This window comes from Triticum urartu, unplaced genomic scaffold (assembly GCF_003073215.2).
Source record: "Triticum urartu cultivar G1812 unplaced genomic scaffold, Tu2.1 TuUngrouped_contig_5456, whole genome shotgun sequence".
Lineage (NCBI taxonomy): Eukaryota > Viridiplantae > Streptophyta > Magnoliopsida > Poales > Poaceae > Triticum > Triticum urartu.
In genome coordinates, this window is record NW_024116133.1 from 9796 (window position 1) to 16512 (window position 6717).

At 46.9% G+C, this 6717-nt stretch overlaps 1 long non-coding RNA gene across 1 annotated transcript; it reads left to right on the forward strand.

Moving 5' to 3' along the window:
- The first annotated feature begins 5488 nt into the window (after positions 1-5488).
- LOC125529247 lies at positions 5489-6327 on the forward strand. Its single transcript, XR_007292596.1, has 2 exons — positions 5489-5774; positions 6192-6327. It is a non-coding gene; the product is annotated as an uncharacterized LOC125529247 (long non-coding RNA).
- The last annotated feature ends 390 nt before the right edge of the window (positions 6328-6717 follow it).

Genomic DNA, 6717 nt, shown 5'->3' on the forward strand with positions numbered 1-6717 from the left:
TTTTTTTATGGGAAATGATTCTTTTCGTCTGGTTGATCTTTCTAACGCTTTTGTCGCCTCCCACGTGTGACACGTGTCCTAGGTGGGACCGCCACCGCTTTTACCCGGCTACCTTATCCCCCCCCTCTCCCCCCACTCCCATCCACACCACTTTTTTCCAAACTCTCTAGCAGTAGTTACAACATAAGCGAGCCAAGCCGACGTACGAGCTACAACTAGTGGCTAGTGCGGGCGTACGAGCAAACAACAGTGTCTGGCCAAAAAGACAGTTGATGGCGGCCATTGTGTAGGCCGGGTGACACCGACATGGACCTTCCTAAACGGTCGCGCACCCCAACAACATCGTCACTCGACAGTCGCGCTCGCCTCCATCATCCATGACCGCGCTCACCTCCATCATCCATGACCGCGCTCGCCTCCCCCATCCATGGCCGCGCTCTCCTTCCCGCTGCAAAGAAAATTTTTGCAACAAGACTCTTGTTGCAGAAGGTTCTCTGCAACAAAGCTTCTGTTGCAGATATCGACAGAAAAAAACCGGTTCAAAAAAGTTCTGGAACAAGGTTGCTACTGCAGAAGGCTGAGTGCAACATGGCTCGTGTTGCAAATATCAAAAGGAAAAACGGTCCGAAAAAGTTCCTCAACAAGGTTGTTGTTGTTGTAGAAGGTTGAGTGCAACAAGACTCATGTTGCAAATATCGAAAGGAAAAACGTTCGGAAAAGTTTGCAACAAGGTTTTTGTTGCAGAAGTGTGAGTGCAGTAAAGCTCCAGTTGCAGAAATAAAAAAAATGGTTCAAAGAAGATTGCAACAAGACCAATGTTGTGGAGAGATGAGCGCAACATTAAGCTTGTTGTAGAGATTATGACTCCATCTGACAGAGGATCTTTTCAGATTATCGACTGGCCGACATGTAGTGCTGCCTCTTTTTTGATGCATACAGTTGGATTACCGGCTCCCCTACTAATGCCCATGTCCGCAGACATTTAGTGTATCCGTTTTGGCGTACCGTGTCGGAGATGGCCTAAATTACTTTGAGGTTGATATCGACGCGGCGCGACGGGTTTCACTTTCATGGAGGCGTGGGCACAATCGGCACAAGTGCGCCGATACTGGCTTGGGCGACGCTTGCAAGCAAAGACAATGCGAGCGAGCCGATGGAGGAAGGTGACGCGCGGTAGGTACATACTCGAACGACCGCATCCTCATGGCGTACATGCGCGAGCGCCGAGTGGGATGGAGGCGTGCGCGCGCGTACATCCACCACTCTGCGAGGCCGATCGTATCCACCGCGGCGACGACGCTTGCAAGGCAGCGGTAGAGGGCGACGCGCGCCTTATCAATCTGCGCGCGCCGTCGAGTACGGGAGAATGCACACGCATGCTCGCCTTTCGCCGTCCGCGTGCGTAGTCCTTAAGGTGTGTGGCTGCAAAGGGCAAAGCTTTGCTAGTTCGTCCTTCTTGCTTGCCAGGGCCGGGCGGTCGATGTCTCTCTCGTCCTCCTCCTTCCTACTCCAGCTAGCTAGGCTTCCACCCTCGAGTACGCAAAGAAATAGCCATGTTTTGTTATTGCGTGGAGGGCACTATCCCGAATCTTGGCTAGTCAACAACTGGAAGAGACTTCCCTCAAGAAAAAAGGAAAAGAAACGAGCTCGAGGAGGCAGCTCAAATGCATTAATAAAGCTCCACTGGAAAAAGAAATGTCCAAACATATCCTGAAAATATATTTTTTATGACCATGGGAGAACGCACATGCCTGCGCAGGACGCGGAGTTTCTAATCTCAAGCTCAAATGCTCCTAGATGAACAACAACAACAACACCAACAAAAAACGGTTTTTCTATGTGGCAAACTTTATGGAATGTTTGGAGTGCATGTATAAATTCATCGTGAAATCACATCGGTGAAAGGCGTGGTAAACAAACAAAACTGATGCTCTGAAAATGTTCATACGCATTTTAGAGCTCTTATTTTGTTTTCTTGCCATGATTTCCACCAATATGATTTTGCGATAAAACTTTGCACGCACTTCAAACATTACTTAAAGTTTGCCACACAAAAAATTCAAATATTTTTGAATTATTTTTTATTCTTTTATAATTTTACTCTTCACACTTGGAGCCTTTTTTTAATTACTCGACGCATGCTTCCCTTTAGCGGATCATCCAACCATGAGCAACAAATAAAAATACACATGACATTTTCATTAATATTTAGATTTTTTTTACGTAGCAAAAGTAACCGGCGCTAGTCTACTCTTCGACGGACGTGGGCACATGACACATCTGTGTTCCACGTCCTACTCTTCGCCAGGCGTGGGCACGTCGGTGTCCCACGTCCTACTCCTCGCTGGAGTCCGCCACTTGAGTAGTGGACATCATCGGTGGAGGTGAGGCTGATGATCGAACCAGATGGTCCGACCACGTGTAGTCGTTGGCACGAACAACCTGGAGCTGCCGAGGCTGGCAGCTTTCCCGTCCACCACCCCTTGCGTCGCCTCCGTGTCCATCTTCGCTGCGATCTCCTCGAACAAGACGCACTTTGTCTTGTTGACACATAGCTATCATCGCTCATGGCCCACAACCTTCTCGTTCGCCTGCTTGTTGGTGATCTGGCCCTTTGTGAGCCGGTGGTGCTCGAGGAGTTATAGGTTGTGTCGTTGCTCCTCTAGCAACATTTGAAATGCGGATGGCGGCGGCGTGGAGAGCGAGCACACACGGCACGAGTGGCAAGCCAGAGCAACTTTCATGACCACTACAATGGTGTGAATGTCATTATGTTCAGCCATCAGGTGACAGTGACCGGTCACATCTCCTCTGAACCGGCATGAACGTGGCACGGAAAGAGAAGTACTAGTTGGAGTGGAATAAGAGAGGGTTTGTTGGATGGCTCAGGGTGTCGCAGGCCTACAGGGCGGACATGGATGCCCACAAACCCTGATTTGTGTGATTTTGGATGAACCGGCCCTGAATGTTTGTGCATGACTTGGAAAAATATCTGACCGTTCTGTCCGGATGTTGCGATGTTAAGATGCACGATGTTGGAGACTAGGTACACCTTTGAAGCTTTTTGTTGTTGTTGCCCTTGAAGCATTTTCTGTCTCCATGAGAAGAAGACGCCCCGCTGGACACGTGACAACAAGGCACGTGGGGTGCTTGAGCTTTCTTGTGTTGGGCGGCAAGCAAAGACAGCAAAATGCCAAGTTGAGCATTTCTGTCCATGAGACGAGACCGAGAGTGCAAGCCTTCATGAGAGTGCACACCCCTGTGCCACTATTTACAACTACGCTAAGGTACATTGTTAATTATTATCTCCATTCCAAAATAACTGAAGTTTCAATTTTTTTTAGAATAACTATCGATCTATTCATTAATTGTCAAAGTAGTACAGAGAACACTAAAAGTAAAAAATACATCTAGATCCGTAACCCAGATCCGTAACCCCTCTAGTGACGGCAACTAGCATTGGAGCGAGCCGAAGACGCGCCGCCGTCTTCACTCCTTCCTCATCGGAGCCGGGCAAATCTTGTTGTAGTAGACAGTCGGGAAGTCGTCGTGCTAATGCCCTATAGGATCAACGCAGCAGAACAACAACTGCCGCCGATGAAGAGCATCGTAGATCGAAAGGATCCGACACACAAACACAGACGAACGAATACAGGATCCACGTGGATCCACCGGCGACAAGCACCGACTGAATCCCGCAAGATCCTCCGGTGACAAACCTCCACACGCCCTCCGTCGATGCTAGAAACACCACCAGGACAGGGACTAGGCGGCGAGAACTTTATTTCATCCTCAGAGAGACGCCGCTGCCTCACATATCTGAGCAGGACACAAACCCTAACAAAACTCAAAAAAGCTTGAAAAAACGAAGCTCTCCCGCCGGGAAGAGCCGAGATCCACCACGCCTTCATGGCCCTAAGACCACAGAAGATGAAGTAGACCGGTGGTGGCACCGACGAGAGGCATGTGAAACCCTAGCCAAAGAGTTCTCTTTCTTCCACGGGAAGAAAGAAAACGATCTATTGGAACATTGGCAGGAGCTACTTGTTTAAGTTTCATCTAAGTCTATAACATTATATATTATAATAATATAAAATAGGAGTTGTATGTGGTATCTTTATAGGACAGTTATACTAACTAAAGACAATCTCGCCAATATATACTTTTTTTTTTGAAAGATCCAGCACTGTTGGCGTTTCATTGATTTAGAAGGAAGAAGGCGGGAAACATGATGATCAAGCGATAAGGTGGGTGGCTAGAGAAGAGCCCATGAAAAAGAAAAATAAAGCGGCCTCGTTATGCTAAGGGAGCCAGCAGAGGGCCTAAGAAAAGATCCTTAGGCTATAATTTCCCGACTGTCCCCGAAGGGGCTCATGAGATGCTTCGCTCCCGCCACTCTCCATTGATACAGAGCGCGCCGGACTGCAGCGAGGATGAATGTAGCCGAAGGGCACTTGCCTCTGAAAGTTGCCTCATTTCGCTCCTGCCAGATCTTCCAAGTGATCAGCACGATCATCGACTTAACCCCCCTCCACGCCTCGCTCGGTCGCCAATATATACTGGTTTGACAGTATATCAAATAGGTTTTGCATGCTAATAAGGGTGGGAGCGTTTGCCTTATTATGATCGCTTTGGCTATGTAGAAATAACATCTACGGTAAAACTTCTTCTCCTTTGCAGTTTTTTTTGACATCACCTTCTTCTTTGCAGGTTATTTTTGTTGTACGCACTTACTCCGTATGTGTTCTATGTTGCACCGAACGAAGTATCAACCGTTGTTCAAGACAATGCGCATGCGGTTGAAGCGAGTGGCCAGAGATGTTTTTTACCAAACGTGAGTGGCAACATAATCTTTGGCTCGGTACACCTCCTCCTTCGACATAGGCATAATTTCAGTCTCATAGGACTTTACTGCCACCAATTTGTCGTTTTTTTTGTCAACCTATTGGCTATGTGCATCCTATTTATGCAGAGGTTGAGTGTTGCTCAATATGATCATATCCGCTTGATGCTATATTTTAAACTAGTAAAAACCTCCTTTTATTGATGAAAATAAAAAGAATAACATATAGAACACCAAATTAGTCTCATGAGATTCTTTATGAGGAGTATATTTTCATATCATGGGTATTTTGATTTTGTAGGTCTTAAATATTTATCTATATATATAGTTGGTCAAAGTTACATTATTTTGACTTAATCATTTTAGAGGGAGTAAGATTTAAGGGAGTGCCCGGGGACATGCAATATTCACGTAGGAAAGCTAAACTCCGCGATGAATTTCTAAAATGCAATTCCCGTGCTCCAAACGGTCAACTCAAATATATTATTCCTCATCTGCTCTCTGGAGACTACGTATGGCACACCACCTGATAAACAAATGAGGCGATCTAAATGGATATTCAATTCAATCATCTGACAGTGGCCCGACAACAACCCCACCCTGTCTTATCGCAACAACGAAATGATTCCTTTCTCATTAATTCGATCTGGGATAGAGGATGGAAACTCTTGTCATACGGATAAAGCGGGTCCCGACGGCCAGTCAGCGCGCGCGAGCGGGCCAACAGACCAACCAACGGCCGAAGCTGCCCACTCCGGCAAGCAACCGGCCGTGGCCTCCGGCGTCCGATCGCCATCCCTTCCCTTCAAAGCCACTGCTTCCTCGCCGTGGCGGCTTCGCCTACTTAAGCGCGCGCCTCCGCTGCTCGTACACTCACTCGCCTGTCGCCTCCATCTTCCTCAGCCGCTTGCTGCCGGCTGTGGGGTTCATGGTGAGCAAATTACTAGCGCCTCCATCTCTTCTGTGGGCATGTCGCAGTATCGTACTCTCCGCCTTCCTGTTTCGGTCCTTTCCTGTTTGGGGTATGCAGGCAGGTTGTTCGATGAAACGCTCCAGGGAGGGGGTCAGTCAGTCAGTCGGTACAGTACCTATTTTTGTTAGAACAGTTTCTCACCGCTTCTGTCGGCTCTTAATCACTTTCCGTTTTGAGACGCCTGTGTCAGCTGCATGATTCGCAAACACATAGCTCCAGTCGGATTAAGTAGCTCATGGCCATTGTTTCGCACATCCCATGTTGTCTATTTTGTACTCCCTCCGTCCCAAAATATAAGATCATTTTTGACAATACTTCTTTCGATTTTCCATTTCCCAGCTAATTCAGTCTACTCCTTCGTTATTTGTTCGACAGACACACGGACTACATTAGTGTTCTTTACAAGATGACGCGTATGGGTCCCAAACAAGTGCTCGTTCCTACCGTCTCATTCTTGCTGCTCCTGTTCTGCCTTGGATGCAAATGCCGAGCATCAGAATTAGAGGCGACACAGAATGCCACCCTCAAGGTTGATGCCTCGTCACAGCTTGCCCGAAAGATCCCAGACACACTGTTTGGGATGTTTTTTGAGGTAAGATACCAGTTTGTTTGTACTATATCAGTTTATGTTTTTTCATGGTACATATTACTCCCTCCATTCCCTAATACAAGGCCATTTTGTTATTTCGTGTCAAACTTTGACTTGTAAGATATAGATTATATGTCATAAAAATATATCATCGGAAAATCTTTGAAATGTGCATGCAATGAAATATTTTTTGTGGCATATAACTCACTTTTTGTTGGTAAAATTAATGGTCAAAGTTAGACATAAAAATATGAAGTCCCTTGTATAAGGGAATGGAGGGAGTATATAAAGTGGTGGCTGGGGGCAAAGCCC